Genomic DNA, 19,253 nt, shown 5'->3' with positions numbered 1-19,253 from the left:
GCGAGTGTGAGCTCTGCGCCTGCGCAGCACAAGAGGACTGGATTTCAGTCATTCCTCCTCCCCCCCTCGCTGCCTTCTGCCCTCCCACTCCCCCCCTCTCTCCCCCCCTCTCTCCCTCTCTCTCTCCCTCCCTCTCTCCCTCTCTCTCTCTCCCTCCCTCTCTCTTTCCCTCTCTCTCTCCCTCCCTCTCTCCTTCTCTCTCCCTCCCTCTCTCTCTCTCAAGTGCGAGTACACTTCCTTGCCGTGTTGGACGTGTGATGAAAAAGTGGCTCGTTCGCGCGTTCCGCCACACCTCCTATTTCATCATCAGCGAGCGGTTTATCCTCTCCAGTCTGCGCCTGCTCTCTTCTCCCGTCCTCCTCTCTTTTCTCTCTCTCCGTTCTGCTCACTCCATACTTTCAGCTCCGGCTGCACGCAAGGGGGAGACTCGGGATCTGCGGGGGGAAAAAAAAAAGAAAAAGAAAAAAAGGTCTGCTGCTATTTCTACATTCAGGCCCTCCCCACAGGCCGCCCTCCCCACAGGCCGCCCTTCCATAGACAGACGCTTTTTTTTCACTACTAGCTGGATTTTAACCCTCTGTCTGCAACTAGCTGCACAACAGCTCTGCAAAACCTGGCAACAAGTTGCTTTTTGAGGGCCTTTTTCTTCTTTCCCGCATGATGATTTCAGTACGCTCTGGATTTTTGCCGATTAGTTTAATTCGGGTTTAAATATTGGACAAGAATTTCCACCTCAGGTTTGTTATGTTTTTTTCCGTCGGTGATTTCTCAGCTGTGTTTATTTGATTTCTTCGTATTTCGGAGCAAAATGTTCTCCGCGCTCGGCTCCCTCCTCGAGACGGGCCCTCTTCCTCCTGGAGCTTTGGGCGCCATTCCTGTCGGGCAACTGTTTGGACGACCTCGCGCCCATCGTCCTGGCGACGTGGGTGACAAGCAGGAGAAGGGGTCCTGTCTTCGAGCGTGTTGCACATCTGCTTGTTAAAGACGGCCCTCGGTGGGTGCCAGCAACTCGCCTGGAAGTACCTCACCTCCTCCTTCCTCCCTCTCTGTCTCTGCCTCTCTTTCCCTCCCTTTTCTCTCTCTCGCTCTCTCTCTCTCACACACACACTCCCTCTCTCCCTCTCTCCTCGTCTCTCTCCTGCCGGGAGTGAGTGCTGTGCTGGAGCTGTTTCTGGGACAGGTGCCAATTCCAAACAAAAGACATAAAAAGGCAATGAGAGGGGAAAAAATGCAGCATTTCTTTTATATATATCTGTATATAAATGTTGTAGCGAGACGACAGGAGTGACCATGCGATTCTTGTCTCTCGACAGCCGTTTTGAAACGTTGTTGCATATTCGTGTTTCAGTGTTAGAACTGTGTTAGTCTAGTGAAGGCATTCATACTTTACCTCACTTGGTCTAGTGAAGGCATTCGAGTTGGAAAGACGAGGGAGGGATGGTGTGTATGAGTGTGTGTGTGTGTGTGTGTGAGTGAGTGAGTGTGTGTGTGTGTGTGGAGGGGGGAGGGGTCTGTTTTCAGACTGCTGAATAATTCATGTCCTTAGCCAAGGCTGTGACTGGGCTGCTTGTGTTATTTGCATGCATCAGACATGCTGTTTGTCTGTTTGCTAACATTCCTCATTCAAAGACTTGTAAACTAGCAGACAGGCTTAGCCGGAGACTTCCAGACAGCCTCATGGCCTCCTATTGTTGCAGGCCCCGCCAGACCTGGGCCCAGCCAGTGGGAAGAGAGCATGCAGCGTGAAGCTGGGGCTGGGGCTTGGGCTGAGGCTGGGGCTAGGGCCGGGGCTGGGGCCGTGGCTGGGGCTGGGGCCGTGGCTGGGGCTGGGGCCGAGGCTGGGGCTGAGGCCGGGGCTGGGTGTCCAGGGGTCTGCCTGGCAGACGTGGGCCCTGCCAGCACCAGCACAACTAGGAGAGAGGACTTCATTGCTTTCTTTTCTCTTCAGCAGACGTTTGGATCCTGCCAGGGTGGGGGGGGGGGGCTGTGGCGTTGGGGGGGGGGGATGGAAGGAGACACAGTGGATGATCTGAATTTAACCTCCAGATTCAGACACTTTCTGCCTCGGCTGTGAAATGTGTAAGTAATATAGTTTTCGTGTGTAGTGTGTTTTGTGTGTGTGTGTTTCGCTCGTTATGTGAGTATGTTTAATGTTTGTGAAACTCACTGCACAATTCATTTCTATTCCATGTGCTGTGTTTACTTCTACCCAGTGTTGTTTCTGATCTGAATGTTCATGGATGTGCATGATTCTGAAAACAGGAAAAACCCTGACATGCTGTCGTGTGATTTCTGAGGGCACTATTTGATGGCGGAATTGATCAAACTGTACTGACAAAAAATCTTTGTACTTCTTAGCCATAGGAGTATTTCAATATAACTTGTCACAGCCCTTGTGGTAATTTAGTGTCACAAAAACAATTTTTTCTAAAAAGCGTCAATAACGGTGATCTCTGCCATGATAATATGATTTTGTGGTAATCATTATATAAGTGGAAGGCCACAGTTGTGGAGGTGTTTCATGTGAGTGATGCGGTTTTGAGTGAAGTGGCAGTATGTGAGGAGTAATACGTAGTGTTGCGATCAATTTGGCTCATGTAATCTTTCTCTTTAGACTTAAAAATGAATTAGGATTTGATAAGGATCCAATAATAATTTGTTTTTATTTCAAGTATTTTAAGAAGCATCTCTCTATCCAAAAATAATTGTTGTGGGCATGTGTTAGTTTGAGCAACATTTAGATCTAGTCTGATTCCTATGCTAATGTACTTGCTTTACATTTACATTCTCAAGAAAAATAATGATTGCGATTACAGTGCACTTTGTAATTGTGTTGTAATCATTTATATTTGAGCATAGCACAGCACTATCATTATCATAAGATAATGATAATGAACAAACACCATACTGCACATAACACAATATCTACTTTGTACCAAGGTCAAAACTAAGAATGTTCCAAGTTAGGATAATATCTTTACTTTCAAATGTAGTTATTATCGAATATTTCTGCTTCCAAAGGTCAGAACAAATCTGATTTTTCTACAGGTCCATTTCTTTTTAATCATAAAATAATGTTAAACCTAAAAATATTTAAATATGTTTGCCATCAGAACAAACTACCTGAGATTATTCTCTACTTCCTTTTGCTTTTCTCTGGGAAATGACCAGTCGTTTCTGTTGTGTGCATCTAGCATTGTGCGGTTTTGGGTTCATTGGCAGTATCAACAAACAAGTTAATTGTAAAACATCGAACAGAATATGTGTAGAAATTATACGAGATGTTAATTACAGTACAACCAGACTTTGAGCCTCAACAGTGAGAGGAAATGCCTTTCCTGAGAGGAAATATTGTGATAATTTACCAATCACTCCATTACTCCACATGGAACTTTAGTGTACTGTACCCACTTGTAGTTTTACCGAGCATATTCTTGCTTCCGTTTGTCTGTTTGTTCATCTCCAAGAAGACTTATGCCTGGGCCGGTGGTGATCCGAGCGCCCCGAGCGATCCGAGCGCCCCACCCTGCAGTGTGGTGGGGATGGCTCTGGTCCAGGGCAGCGTTTCATGTGGAAGGGCAGATGGCTGGGTCCTGAGCATTTTCAGTATTTTCTCTCTCTGTAACTCTATCCTCGCCCAATCATAGGGCCAGGACGGCTCTCAAATATTGAGCATGGAAGCAACGTTTTGAATACTGTGCAGTAGGTGCACAGACAAATCACACACACACACACACCTTCAGCAGGCCAGAGCAGGCTGTGGTTCACACACTTGCAGTCAGACCAGCAACCCAGGTTTGCCACCTGCAAGCTCTGGAAATGAGTATACTGGCAATGTGAAGGATTGGCAAAAGAAATATCTGTAAGGTCTACAGAACACAGATATAACCAGAAAATATGTGTTTTAATCACAGATTGACAGTGTATTCAGTGTTCAAGACAGCATTTTTTTTTATATAGTGCAGAACTTACAAGAATAAAAATAAGAATTGGAAAAGAATGGTTATACCTGAGATCCTGAACTTGAGCATCGACTTAAACTTGAACTTGAACTTGAATAGCCAGTGGATTTGTATTGTGGTTTATGTTGCCTTTTATGAATGTAATAAGTGTTAGCTGGAAAGATGTCTCCAGGTTTTGAGAATGTATAATGAATGTACAGGAGAAAAAAAGATATTGTAGAATTCACAGCATTTGAATGTAAAAATGTAATATAATTACAGGTCATCTATTAGATTTTAGATTTTCATGATACACGTAACAGATTACTAGTCCTCACATATTGTTACACAATTCTGTAAAATTATAACATATTTTCCTAGTAGGTGATGGCCGTAGTTGATTAACACGGACAAAAAGCGTGATGATGTGTGGACTTGGAAAATGTATAAACCTCATGGCATGTGGTTAGTCTTGTTTAACCCTGGGCTGCTCACACTGTTAAAGGCTGCAGTTTGTGGTTTCTGTTTTCTGAGTCTGAGCAGAGAGCCATGGAAACAGAACGATGTCCAGCGACGATCAGAGACACAACACAGCAGACGTGAACTCACAAAATAAATACAACAACCAACAAAGATTAGCAACACATTGTATTACAAAAATGAATGAGTCAGTTAATTCATTGTCTTGATTGTTCGGTTTTAAGGAGGAACATTGTACATTCAATGTATTCTATACTCAAAACGAAACACACTTTGTACTCTAATACATTGCGTGCAAACAGGCATTGTAATGTGAATAGATAAATTAATATTTGAATTGCTCAATGAAAAGAAAGCAGGCCAGAGTCAGTACAGAAATGTTCTCTATAGTATTCCTCTATTTGTGTGTGTGTGTGTGTGTGTGTGTGTGTGTTTTTGAGAGATAGAGGGAGAGAATGAGAAATTCTCGTAATTATAGCTCGAACCATTGTGAGTGTGATAGATGGCATTGCATTTTTTCCTTTCATTGTAAATAAAATACAAACGACTTGATAAATTCCATAAAAAACACAACTTTGTTACATAATCCTACAGCATATTGGAACTAAAAGGAGAACTTGTGCAAACACTAAAATCTCCATAGTTAAATCTATTTATTTAAATAAATATCTGACTATGAAATAGGGCTTCATGTTATTAAAGGTGCCACATCTCTGGTTTATTTAAGCTGTGTCGTTGTAAAAGCTTCCTTAGTCGTCAGAGAGTTGAAAATACATTTAGTTTATTATCGTTCTCTTACAATGTATTACTTACAAAAAGATCAGATAGATCTAATTTATTTCGACCCAAAAATATCAAGTCAGAGGACATTTTTGCTCTGTACTTTTTGTAATTCAAAAAACATTTACCTTAACATCCTTAACTCACTGCAGATCATTACGTTATCATTGAAAGGTGTAGTCTAGCAAGTCTATTTAGCCACACAGACATTGTTAATTGTAAATTATATACAAAGTATATAAGTAAAATATTTGATTTAACCTTTTATAATAATTTTATAACGTCTTCATACATTTACCATGTTGCACTTAATCTGTAAAAACACCCCAAGCTGTAAAAACACAATCCCAAATTTGTCGAATGGATAAATCCTTTTTATTTTTTTACATTTTAATTTAAGGCTTCAGTGATATTGCAAATTCCAGCCAAGTTTTTTGTCCCCTTCACTAATGTAACATACAGATGTGAATCATGGTTAGTGGCCAGAATGTTCACCACAGGCTCATTTCATGTCACCATGACGCCGCTTGGTTCTACCAGCCCAGACCTGACTCTGTGTCCCCATGTAAAGCACTGACTGTTCGCTACGAACCGGGTTGCAATGCTAGTTTTTTCATCATGTCGATAAGTTCCTTTTGATTTCGGCAAGGCATGGGATCATCTTTTTGCTTCTCGTTAACTTGTTTATGATCATGGCAGTTCCTAAAGTCATGGATCAGATACGTCTTTACAATAACTATTCCTGTTTTTTTGTGTGTTTTTTGTTGTTCTGGAAATCCTACATGGAATTTCTTTTCAGGTTTAGCCAGAGATTCTGCCTGTCTTTGGTTTCTTCTGTCTGCTTTACCAGTTTTTTGTCCCATGTCTCTATTGTATTTCTTAATACAGAGATGAGGTGCATTAACTAGAGTTTTAAACTACAGTATAAAATATAGTTTCATTGCAGTGTTTTTGATCAGACGTTTTTGCCTCTGTATTGAAAAGACGTGTATTCAGATTGAGAGTGGAGCTTCTAAAATATGATGAGTTAGCAGTTACCCGTCAATCCAGGTCAGGGAGATTAAGTCAACCCTGTATGAATTCAAACAAGTCACCACTTGTTTCAATCAAAACACAAGGACACTTCCATTCCAGCAGTCTACATTATAGATTGAGATATTTAGCTAATCGTTGAAAAACCTTCCCACCCAACATGAAAGTGTTACTGCTGCCAGTTTTTTGGGGGTCGAAAGGATGGCTTTGAAATGTTATTACTAATTCACGAGTAGCAGTAGCGCATTAGTGTTCCTGTGGTTTAGCAAAATACAAATAATAAGAATGGACGTTGTGTTTAGGCTGGTGTTCCCTGGCTGGAGCACGGTTTGGTCTGGGCGCTTAGCCTCAGACATGCTGAGACTGAGCTAAACAAGCTAGAGAGTGGCTAACAGTGGCCACTACAGGCTGCACTGAGCAGGGGGAAGAATACGTCTACTTGAGAAGTAGGCCAGTTTAAAGTAGAGCGCTAAGGAGACTGTGTAGGTTTCCAACCTCCAGTCTAGTCCTGCCTCTCCTCTCTCTCTCTTTCTCTCTCTCTCTCTCTCTCTCTCTCTCTCTCTCTCTCTCTCTCTCTCTCTCTCTCTCTCTCTCTCTCGCTCTCTCTTTCTTTCTCTCTCCTCTCTTCCTCACCTCTCTTTTCTTTCCTCTCTCCTCTCTTCTCTCCTCTCCTAACACATGGAAGCTATTAGTCCATTACTCTGCTGACCACTGAAGATTGGGGGCTGTTTTATTCTCCCTGCGTGTATCGGGATGCCAGTTGAGACGTCCCATGTGATTCATCCATGTAACCACCCCAACTCTGCAGAGACGTGAAGCCGCTGGACTTCAGTAGGCTTTTTCTGCCTCCTGAAGTCCCCATGCAAAACATTTACATTACATTTAGCAGATGCTCTTATCCAGAGCGACTTACAGTAAGTACAGGGACATTCCCCCCGAGGCAAGTAGGGTGAAGTGCTTTGCCCAAGGACAAAACGTGGTTTTGCACGGCAAGGAATCAAACCGGCAACTTTCTGATTAATATCCCGATTCCCTAACCGCTCAGCCATCTGATCCCCACTGGGAGAAACCTGGCTGTTTCCATGGTGACCCTTACAGAGCAGGTTCACCTTGGTGCTGAGGTGAAGTGACCATTTAAAACCATTCCAAGTAAATGAAAAGGCACTCTAGTGAAGCCGCAACCTGTTGGTCAGTCTTGGTTTTGAAATCTTTTGGTCAGCACCGTGTACCGTCTGAAGATGCCTCCATGCTCATCGTTTGGATTGATGGTTGTTTCTATGTACCTGCCAGACAAGCAGTATTCCAGATAACGTTGATCTGAAGCTCGCCTGCTCCTCTTCCAGGCTCGTACTGAGTGAGCTCCTGGCCTCCTCTGTCGCTATGGAGATTCTGTCATTGAGAAACTGCAGACTCTGCAAAAAAATGCAGGAGCAGAAAGTGTTCAAAGGATTCTTCCAGAAACTCTCCCTCTTCTGTTTTCTCCATTCGGGTTTCCAGTTTTAAATACCTCCTGTTTCTATCCAACTAAATATATAAAAAAAAAAGATTCAAGGTCTGGTTATAACTTACTTTTACTTTATGGAAAATTGAACGCACAGCAAAGAAACCATTGCAAAGTAGCTGGACAGTGTGAAGCGATGTGAATAAAATAAATCAAGTCAGATATAGGCATGCATAGGAATGGTTTAAACTTCATCTAAAATCACTGATCGGGGAAATGCTATTTATTTTTTGTCTGATGTTGGGGCCTGCTAAGCTGTATCCGAATGTTGACTGGATCTTAATGCAGAAGTTTTTTGCATCAAGTGAGAAATTTGAAGCTTATGTTTTATGATAGCTTAATGCACTGTCACTGGCTCAAATTTGCAAATGACACTTTTTTCCAACTGTCACCAGCTTGCACGCGGCGTGGCCGTACTCACAACATTTTCATTTCTACATTCGGGGCACGGAAATTCAAGCTTAACTTTTTAAATGCCTAGTATTAAACTGCTTCTTGGTAACGTTCGTCCGTTCCCCCAGTCATGTCTCCTGCCCTCCACGCCCTCTCACCCCGCACCGTCCAATCAGACGCTGGGCTCAGCTACCGCTCTGCCTGCATGGCAATCTGCCTTGTGATTGGTGGTTGGAGGAGTCGGGTTACTCACAGCCAGTAACCACGCTCTGGCCCTGTTCCAAGGTGCTGTGCTGTAATTACAAACGTTAGAAACCAAATATATAAAGGACCCTGCCTTAGCAAGGCCGTGTTTTCGGCTGCAATTAGCGTGCTCGTGGGGAACGATCACCCTTCAGCAGCGCGGCTAAGTGGAGGCCAATAATTGTAGCTGTCCTCCGGCCCAGAAGGACAGCCCTTCACATCTCAGAGAACAGCAACCGGCTCATCCAGCCCTGCAATCTGAGAGCTGACTAATGATGACTAACTGCCCTAGTCGTGTTTCCCTGGTTCACCTCCACACACTCACCCACCCTCGCAGGGAGGGTACACACACACACTGCCCGCCTGATCTTACGGCACACACACTGCACACCCACACTGCACACACTGCACACCCACACTGCACACCCTCACACACACACTGCACACCCTCACACACACACACTGCATACCCTCACACCCACACTGCACACCCTCACACACACACAGTGCACACCCTCACACACACAGTGCACACCCTCACACACACAGTGCACACCCTCACACACACACTGCACACCCTCACACACACAGTGCACACCCTCACACACACAGTGCACACCCTCACACACACACTGCACACCCTCACACACACAGTGCACACCCTCACACACACAGTGCACACCCTCACACACACACTGCACACCCTCACACACACACACACTGCACACCCTCACACACACACTGCACACCCTCACACACACACACACTGCACACCCTCACACACACACTGCACACCCTCACACACACAGTGCACACCCTCACACACACAGTGCACACCCTCACACACACACTGCACACCCTCACACACACAGTGCACACCCTCACACACACAGTGCACACCCTCACACACACAGTGCACACCCTCACACACACACTGCACACCCTCACACACACAGTGCACACCCTCACACACACAGTGCACACCCTCACACACACAGTGCACACCCTCACACACACACTGCACACCCTCACACACACACACACTGCACACCCTCACACACACACTGCACACCCTCACACACACACACACTGCACACCCTCACACACACACTGCACACCCTCCCACACACAAAGGCCCGTGATATGAAGTAGTAGTATCGGTCCTCATCTCCGTGTAGGTATTGAATGTGCATAAAGAGTCCTGAGGCTGCACACAGGCTGGTGTGACAGGTGTTCCTCTTACTCTCCCCTGCATACGGGGATTCAAACCCTGGTCCCCTGACATGCAAACAACCGAAACACCGGGTAAACCAGCTACGCCACCGACAAGCTAACTCCTCGACGGTGGCGCGGGTGGGTGGCGTTTACACTTCTGTGGAGAGAGCTTAACCAGTTCACTCACCAGTTTACCCACGCACGTTCAGCGCTGTACATAACAAGTTTGCGCTCAAATGCAGCGAGTGGGTGAAGGCACGCCAGGCCGAGGGCGTGCAACACTGGGCTGAGCAGGTCGCCCAGGAGAGAGGGAGGTGAGTTTCCTAGCCAGGCGAGTCTGTGGGATGAGGTTCAGGCACGAGGACTCAGTAGTAGAGATTACTTGATACGTTAGTACAACACAATACGATACATGTTTTGGCGTAATGGTTCTGCCCGTAGCGACTCCCTGCCGCACCCAACGGAGACGCCGTCTCGACAGCCGAGCAGAGAGCAGGGAACGCATTTCCCCTAAGAAAGGAACATAGAACCAAGGGTGGAGGCCAGGGAGGCGGAGAACATCCTCTGTGTTGCACTAGCATGAAGAGCAGTAATATCCTGGTCTGAACAGCCCGCCCTGCTAAAGATGTGTGCCCTGACTGCGGGATATGACGAGATGCTAGTGACGCGCTAAGGTCTCGGAGTCACCTGCACGAACCAGCTCCGCCCGATTGTTAGTGAACAGGCTATAGTGGAGCCCCTGGCCCGAACTCATATTCTCTCCCTCTCTCTCTCTCTCTCTCTCTCTCTCTCTCTCTCTCTCTCTCTCTCTCTCTCTCTCTCTCTCTCTCCATCTCTATTTCTCTCTTTCCGTCTCTCTCTCTGTCTGTAGGCAGTGATACAGACTCAAACCTCCTTCAAAGGACGCAGAACATTTGGCCAATCAGACCCTATTCAAGCAGAACAGACCCAGACAGTGTCCTGTAAGTACATGATATCACGTTGTATAATTTTTCATGTATACATGTTGTGTAGCAATAGTTAGATAAAATAATCTGTTACTGTATGTTTGTTTGTTTTTCTCAGTATATTATAGAATAGAATATGTAACTTTTGACATTATTAAATTGTATTCTGTTGGAGGCTTGATTGTGTTCATTACCTGAGTAGGAAATGACAGTAAGTTCATGTTTTTCAGCCAAAACCTAGACAATCCATGACCCCATGTGTGCACACACAAACACACACGCGCACACAACACACACACACGCTGAAACACAAACATCTGCTGTGTAAACGTTCACTGGCACAGCATCTCTCAGTCTTGACCGGGAGCTGTTACAAAATGGCTTCCTCTCTGTCTTCCAGCTCCCTGCAGCCATTTTGTGTGTCTCTGCCAAAGTAGTCAGGTAGCAGGAAGAGGCAGAGAGTGGGGATATAGTGATCTAAGAGGGGCAGAGAGAAGGGGAGGGAAACCAGAGTTATACACGCTGGAAAGAATACAGAACCTAGCCTTCCTTGGGAAGAGGTTTAAATAGATGCTGACTGAGTGCAGACAAACAAGCATCGCCCTGGCCCCCCGCCCTCGCCCCTGCCCCAGCCCCAGCCCTGGCCCCCCGCCCTCGCCCCTGCCCCAGCCCCAGCCCTGGCCCCCCGCCCTCGCCCCTGCCCAGCTCCTCACCTCTTAAGAGCTGACCTTGGGTGAACGCCACAAACTGTTCTTTTCCATTTGTGCTAAATGTGCTGGCAGGACCTGCAATTACATGCCCACCCCCTTCCCACTCCACCCCAGTCTTTTCTCTCTCTTGCCTCGCCCAGCCCCTGCCCCAGCCCCTGCCCCAGCCCCAGCCCCTGCCCCTGCCCCTGCCCCCCCTCTAGCCCTGCAGCCCCTGCCCCAGCCCCTGCCCCAGCCCCTGCCCCTGCCCCAGCCCCCCCTCTAGCCCTGCAGCCCAGCCCTAGACGACCCCCGGCCTGCATGCAATCTGGACGACACCAGATGAGCCTGGGGCATCCCTCCTCCTGTCTCCTTCTCTCTCCTCCTTGGCCTGCTCCTGCAGCAACCCCAGGCCCAGCCTTGACCCCCAGCCGACTCTCCCGCGGAGCCTGGAGTCCGACATATGCCCGGCATGGGTCTACTCAGGTGTCTGCCGCACGGACCCCCCTCCTCCTGCTAGCCTGACCGCTGAGGGCGGGCATCTAGCACGGCCCCGCTCACCATGGCACGGCGGGGGAGACGTCTCTGATGACGCGGCCGTTAGCGACGGAGTGCAGCGCTTATCTCCGTTCTCTGAAGGAGCTGCTCTCTGGAGCCACGCTAGGCTGTACAAATGCCGTTTCCTCAGAAATATGGTCGACTGCTTAGAACTGTGCTCTAAAGACAACAGTGTCTTCACTGAACAGATTGGGGTGACTCGATCGATGCCCCTTGATCTCAACCCTGCAATCCGTCCCCTTAGGCACGACCACAATCCACCCATGTACTCCGGTACAGCACAGGATGGCATCCATACTGCGTTTGTTGAATGAATTAAGAATGTTATTGCATAACCGTGCCATTCCAGACGAATATCTGTAGCGTCTACCCAGAGAACAGAGCACGGATACGTTTCTTCAGCCGTTTGGAAGCGACAGGGTTCGTTTGGTGTCTCACATGGGTCTGCGTTTGTTTATGGTTATACGGAGCAGATGGCTGCTCAACATGGACACATGTCTCACTGCCACACACACACGCACACACACACACACACACACTTATTCAGCCATGCACACACAAACACACACACACAAGCCTTACAGGAACATTCAAAGAGGACTGTAGTCTGTGTTTGTGTAGTAGAAAAACATGCCACTTTCATCATTTTATCAATGCACAGAATGTTCACCACCATCCTGGCAAGCGCTGATCTGCAGCTATATGCCCAGTACTGATGAGCTAAGGCTAACTGTAGTTAGTGGCTAGCTTCATCAATCTGAATAGAAAGTTACTGAGCTCACTGTAGCTAGAGGCTAGCTTCATCCATTCTAACAGGAAGCTACTGAGTTAACCGTGGCTTGAGGCTAACTTCATCCATTCTAACAGGAAGCTACTGAGCTAACCGTAGCTAGAGGCTAGTTTCATCAATTCTAACAGGAAGCTAATAAGCTAACCGTAGCTAGAGGCTAGTTTCATCAATTCTAACAGGAAGCTAATGAGCTAACCGTGGCTTGAGACTAGCTTCACCAACGCTAACATCAAGCCACAGATATGCAGCTCCTGTAACTGTTGCAACAGCAGCCAGTTTCTTACTTAGCCCACTCCTCAAGGTCATGAACCGATCAACCCCGTTTGCAAGTTTAGCAAAGTGTAGGGTTCAGCGCCGCAGCTAAGTAGCTAGCTACTGTGTGTTCCAGCCTCTATAAATATCCAGCAGCAGATGCAGTCTGATATGCCCTAACCCATGGATTGGTATGAGGCCGTTATTCGTGTCAGAGCTTCTTTGACTGGCCGAGCACACCCCTGGCCTCCTCGCCCTACACAAGATCGTCCTCATCCAGAGGACAGGGATTTAAGTTGGAACTAACATATATTCTCAGGTTTAGGATAACCACTGGTCTCACCAGGGTCACGGCTAGCTTTCCCAGTGGTGTGGTAGCTACAGTTGTCAATTACCCTATCGGGTAGAGAGGCTGACAAAATGCCAATGCAGCAGTGAGAGAGAGAGAAGGAGAGGGAGGGGGGAGGAGGAGAGGGAGAGAGAAAGAAGAGGGAGGGAGGTCGGACAGCCAGGACCCAGAGCAGTGGAGAATGTAAAGCCATCATGATTATATATAGTGTCTGAGCAGCCATGACTAGATAAGCAGAAAGGCCAGCCTGCCAGATGTCCTTGTGGTTCTCCTTCCTATCCGTGTTGAAACAGCTTAATGATCCACACTCGATAGTGTTACCCACTGAACACATAGCTACAACTGTACAGTGTACTGCAGAGCACAGAGCCCTGTCCAAACCACAAGACACACACATATCTTCAGGTCCGTGTGGCTGTTCGCTGGTGTTAGTAAATGTAAGTAAGTGTGAGTAAATGTGGACAGCATGGAGTGTATGTGTGTGATGGGAAGCAGCTGGGAGTCTGACCCCTGACCCCCTGCTGTCAGTACAGTGGCCCAGGTCATTTTTCTCCTGTAACGATGACCCGGGCGCTGAATCGCCCAACTCTGGCTGATCCAGTCTTTACACGCACACAGCCGGGTCACTGGCGGTGGGGTGGTAGCTGGTAGGCACTGACTACACTGTGTGGACACACAAGCACACACACACGCAGACACACTTTGCAAGCTCCATGTCAGCTCCAGAGGTTACAAGGAGGTCAGCTTGTCTGGCTTTGACCAGATTCCCCTGCTCCCCCACTGCATCCCAGCCACCCCCTAGTATGTGTAACAGGACCTGGCCAGCCCCCCCCCCCCCCCCCCTAACCCCCCCCCCCCCCCTCCCCCAGCCTGGTATAAATAGATGTCCGAGCCTGTTCTGTTAACCCGGTGCTGAGGGGCGCAAGCCAGGCTGCCCTTTTTTTAAACGCTCTGGCTTGTCTGTCTGGATTCCTTCTGTCTGTACTCACGCACCCCTGCACACACACACCCCTTCACTAGACTGTACATGGGGATGGGGGAGGTTATAGGATCCACCCCAGGAGGTTAGGATGGAGAGTTCAATGGGTGTGTGTGTGTGTGTGTGTGTGTGTGTAGAGTGTGCCTCCTCGCTTCTTTCCTCGCCCCCTCCATCACCTCCTCCCTCACCTCCTTCCTCCCCTCCTTCCTCACCTCCTCCCTCACCTCCTCCTTCACCCCCTCCCTCACCTCCTTCCTCACCTCCTTCCTCCCCTCCTTCCTCACCCCCTCCCTCCCCTCCTTCCTCACCCCCTCCTCCTTCACCCCCTCCCTCACCTCCTCCTTCCCCACCTCCCTCCCCTCCTTCCTCACCCCATCCCTCCCCTCCTTCCTCACCCCCTCCATCACCTCCTCCCTCACTTCCTTCCTCCCCTCCTTCCTCACCCCCTCCCTCCCCTCCTTCCTCACCCCCTCCTCCTTCACCCCCTCCCTCACCTCCTCCTTCCCCACCTCCCTCACCTCCTTCCTTCCTCCCTTCCTTCCTCACCCCCTCCTTCCTCACCACCTCCTTCTTCACCCCCTCCCCTCCTTCCTCACCCCCTCCTCCTTCACCCCCTCCCTCACCTCCTCCTTCCCCTCCTCCCTCACCTCCTTCCTCCCTTCATTCCTCACCCCCTCCTTCCTCACCCCCTCCTTCTTCAACCCCTCCCTCCCCTCCTTCCTCACCCCCGCCTTCCTCACCCACTCCTTCCTCACCCCCTCCTTCTTCACCCCCTCCCTCCCCTCCTTCCTCACCCCCTCCTTCTTCAAACCCTCCCTCACCCCCTTCAGTGAAAGAGTTCATCTCTGTAGAGCTCAGTTTGTTTCCACATTGTTGGAATGATTGCTTTTTATTTGCAATGTGCGTTTAGCAGCTACATGCCTCGAGTCTGAACCTAAAGCAAATGTAACGGACTTGCATGCCTTCACAGATCAGGCTGATAGTACTCAACAGCAGAAACCATGACAGAACAAGCGTTTGTGTGAGTGTATGTGTGTGTGTGTGTGTGTCTGAGGATGTGTGTAGGTGTGTGTGTGCCACAACAGACCAACATTCTGTGGCTCCAGGTAAACCCTCTTGGAACTGTTTTCAACGCTTGTTTTGTCATTTTCATTTAAAGGTTATTACGTCCCTCGACAAGACGACAAGCCACGGTGAGACCTGCTGTCTGCTCTGCTGCGGATCTACACCTACACTTCCAACCTCCTCCAGACCTGACACACTACAGAGTGTGCGTGTGTGTGTGTGTGTGTGTGTGTGTGCGTGCGTGTGTGAGAGTACTGATGGTCTGTGTGTGCGTGTAGGTGTGTGTTTGTGTGTGTTTACCCGAATCGTGGCCAGGGGCACTAGGACCCAGCGCAGCGCAGGGGTCTGAGGAAGCGACGGCCCTTTGGGGTGAGGTAGTAGGTTGTATAGTTTTAGGGTCACACCCTTCCTGTCAGATAACTATACAACTTACTGTCTTTCCTGAAGTGGCTGTAATGTCACCGTTCATGGGGAGCAGCTGGGGTCTGAACCCTGGCAGGAACTGTCACCGTCCTGTGACAGTGTCCACTTGTGTCGTGTGATGGGATGAACACTGCTTTGACTGACCCGACGGTGTTGTACGTTCGTTGCTGTCTTTCCCCTGTGTGTGTTGCGTACGTACAGTAACGTGTGGTTTACAAGTGTACAGGTGTTTTTAAGTCGTTCGTATTGGATGATTTCACCCTCGCAATCGAAATAAAAATGTATTTGGATGTGGAACGAGGACATGGCAACATCTCGACTCCAGGGGCCTCTCCCCCCTCCCTCCCCCTACAATGTTCGCACAGGGTGAGGTAGTAGGTTGTGTGGTTTCAGGGTAGTGATTTTGCCCCTTCAGAAGATAACTATACAACCTACTGCCTTCCCTGGAGGGCAACAACACTTCTCCAGACCACCCACAGGGGGCGACATCCACAAACATTTGAATGGTCCTCCGGCTCCCAGGATCGAAATGAGGTCAACTGTCTGCCGTGTTTAAACCCGGTAAACGTCTGTCCTGCAGCACGTGGTGTCTGCAGTGTGCAGAGACTCAGGTAATGACAGTGTGTTTTCAGCTACAGCAGCAGCAATGTGACGTCAAACAATCAATAAAACACATAAGGCCGTTTGCAAATGGACCGCTGTCTTTGTTTTCATTGCTTTTCTGGTATCACATCGAATGTGTTTGTGTGCTCGGACAAAAAAAAACATGCAAACTGAAAGAATATACACGTATATACATTTTATATATATATATTTTATTTTTTAAATCTTTTTTAACAAGAATTGTATTCCTGAAAACATCCTATCAGTCTGTCCCTCCTGCGAGTTCCACCAGCCTCGTGGCAGGCCTCTTCATCAGGCTGCACGAGGCCCACACTCACCCTGAACCTGGAGCTGCACCAGCTCCCCCCCCCCCCCCGCCCTCCCTGGCGTTCATGTGGCAGCAGATGATGGTTACAGTACTCCAGCACCCCTGGCCAACCACACAATCTGACACACACCACACACACATGGAGGGCGGTGGAGAGTGTGTGCATGTCAGGATCGAGCCAGTAGGGATGTGAGACATGCCTGACTGTCTCAGTGTCTGAGACTGCAGACTGCTATTTCATATCAGCAAGGTCACTATATTGGGCCCTCACCCCAACACTCCTGCCCACGCCCAGTGACAAGATTGATATGAATCAACTGGGTGTGTGTGTGTGCGTGTGTGTGTGTGTGCGTGATAAACTGCTGAAACTGTATAAAGTTCCAGCGGCCCAGAAGTTTCTACCTTCTATTATTTTAAATCCAGGTGCCAATCGTTAAATCCAAAAAGTATTTCACATTTCTTCATTTTACATTTGTGGATTCGACCGTCTTTTACAGTAACATCAGTAAACGTGAAGCCCGCAGCAGTCACCCCCGGCACCTCCGTGGTCGTGCTAATTCCCGACCTATAAAACACCGCTCCCGCTAGCCTCGGTTCGTCTCAGCGTGTCAGCGTGCCGCGTCAGAAGAGTGAGCGCTAAAGTGGATGAGTGTGTCCCGCTCCTCTCAGACCCCTGTCACACGCCACCATATTAAATTGATGTGAGACTTGGCCATTGCCGGCGGTGGGGAGTGAGCTGAATGCTAAGACTGATGAGACAATGGTTCAGTGTTCACTGGCAGAGACTCGCCGCGCTGGTGCAACAAACCTCCACTATGAGGTAATGGCATTAAATGGAATATTGTTATCGATTGGATGTAATTTATACTGGATCGGTGGATGTCTGTTAGCACAGCACTCCCAAATCAGGTCTCTGGGCGCAGTGTGATCGTCAGTGAAGACGAGAATGATTTTGAATCCCCAAAGCATGCAAGAGAAAATAAAGATACTTTATATAATCAGTTATTCAAATTATGTGACCCAGTATGCAGTGTTAACTTCTTGAACTCCAGCGTCACTGAACGAGCTCTCGTAGAACAATGTGAGGACATCTATGGCTGGGATTCCAGGCATTTTTGTGTGTGCGTTGCAATCTCCTACACAAACCCCCCCTACGGTCAACACGGAGAACCAGTTTGCGTCAAGTGGAATGTTCTCGACTGTGAGACGTCCTGGCTTCATCTGGATAAGAGCGCCACCCAGTGTCATTTTAGAGGAACTTTTAATCAATAGAAAATTAGCCTAAAAATCGCATTTGTATTGACGGATATCTAATAAAATTAACTGCATTTTATAAATAACATGGTGTAATTAAATACACATACATTAAACAGAAATTAAATAAATACTGATGGGCTGATCAACAATAGGAACATATTATAGTCTGATTTAATCTCAGCACTAGGTGGAGGTAGAGGACCATTTAGTCTAGACATGTTGACCCATTTTCAACTTCGGCGAAAAACGGATATTCCACCATATTCATAAAGGATCACCACAACCCCAACTCAACCGACTTTGTAGTATTTCCTACTGTACTTCAAACATCTCGTAGGAACTCCCCTGTGCAGGATTCTGACGATTCAAACCTATATTCGCGACAGCTTAGTCCTTATTGCACTTTTTATGTTTTGGTGAGTTGAACTATTGAAACATGGAAATACAATCTCTGTAGGTCAGGCTAGATGGCGACAGTTTTCAGTCCGTCTAATTTAAGTCCGTTCAGAAATTCTTAATGGCGTCAACCATATTCAACTTCACTCAGAATTCATTCTTGTGGAGCCTATAATGATTGACCATGCTGGTTAACTGAGGTCAAGACGTCCCAGTTTTCAATCAGACATCTTGCTCCACTGTCTCAAATATGGCATGAACGAAAACAGTGTTCCTCAATCATTGTCACCGGGTTCATCTCTTGCTAACCAAACTCCTGACAGGAAATTCAGACATGACTCCACGAATGGAGTTTATAAGACTAAAAACTCTCCTGAGGAGTGGTGCAGCTAGTTAAATCTATAATGTACACATTGTTCCTCTCGTCACAGAAAGACATTCAGGGAATGCAAAAAGTCCTCATTAGCGCCCATTGTGTGTATGTGTGTTTACTTGCCATTATGTGTGTGTTGGTCAACGGGGATTAAGGACGAGGGGTATCCAGCCGGTATCAGGGCCGGTATCAGGGCTGGGATTGAGCCCAATCTCTGGAGCAATACTCATGACACACAGCAGTATGATAAAAGTGGGAAACAGGGACAGGGCGTGAAGAAACAAGCAACCAAACACACGCAATCAGAGGACAGGATTGCACACTCAGCACCTGGCAACAGCTGGACAATCCGAGATGGTCCGTTAATGTTAACAAATCCTTGATTTGGCCCTCCGCGCGAGGAGCAGAACACGTATTCTCCACGTTATGTTCTCTATGGCTTCATGCATATTCTGCTAAATCAGCACAGCTGCATTACTTAACATACCACAGCACGTGTGCACCGTGCACGATAGGCTTCGCCTCCAACAACATTGTGTCCAAGGATGAAGTGTTCTTGCATAACTGCCATTTTATTTTATTATTCTTTTCGTTTCAGACACGTTTTATTTTTAACAAGTTGTTTCTTGACAAGATCTTGGTTGCATTACAGTTCTATGTTA

The 19,253-nt window shown here is 47.7% G+C and overlaps 1 long non-coding RNA gene across 4 annotated transcripts in view; it reads left to right on the top strand.

The window, feature by feature from the left end:
* LOC136942040 (uncharacterized) overlaps window positions 1-16,327 on the top strand; it is a 39,800-nt gene extending 23,473 nt beyond the window's left edge. For 3 of the 4 annotated variants that reach the window (XR_010876571.1, XR_010876572.1, XR_010876573.1), the window contains 2 exons: window positions 10,457-10,547; window positions 15,306-16,327. This is a non-coding gene — a long non-coding RNA (uncharacterized lncRNA). Of the gene's footprint in view, window positions 1-2,010; window positions 2,080-10,456; window positions 10,548-15,305 lie in introns of those variants that run through there. The other variant, XR_010876574.1, reaches the window with a different exon arrangement.
* Window positions 16,328-19,253: the final 2,926 nt, after the last annotated feature.

The sequence above is a fragment of the Osmerus mordax genome, chromosome 4 (genome assembly GCF_038355195.1).
Source record: "Osmerus mordax isolate fOsmMor3 chromosome 4, fOsmMor3.pri, whole genome shotgun sequence".
Taxonomy (NCBI): Eukaryota; Metazoa; Chordata; class Actinopteri; order Osmeriformes; family Osmeridae; genus Osmerus; species Osmerus mordax.
This window is presented reverse-complemented; position numbering and strand designations above follow the sequence as displayed.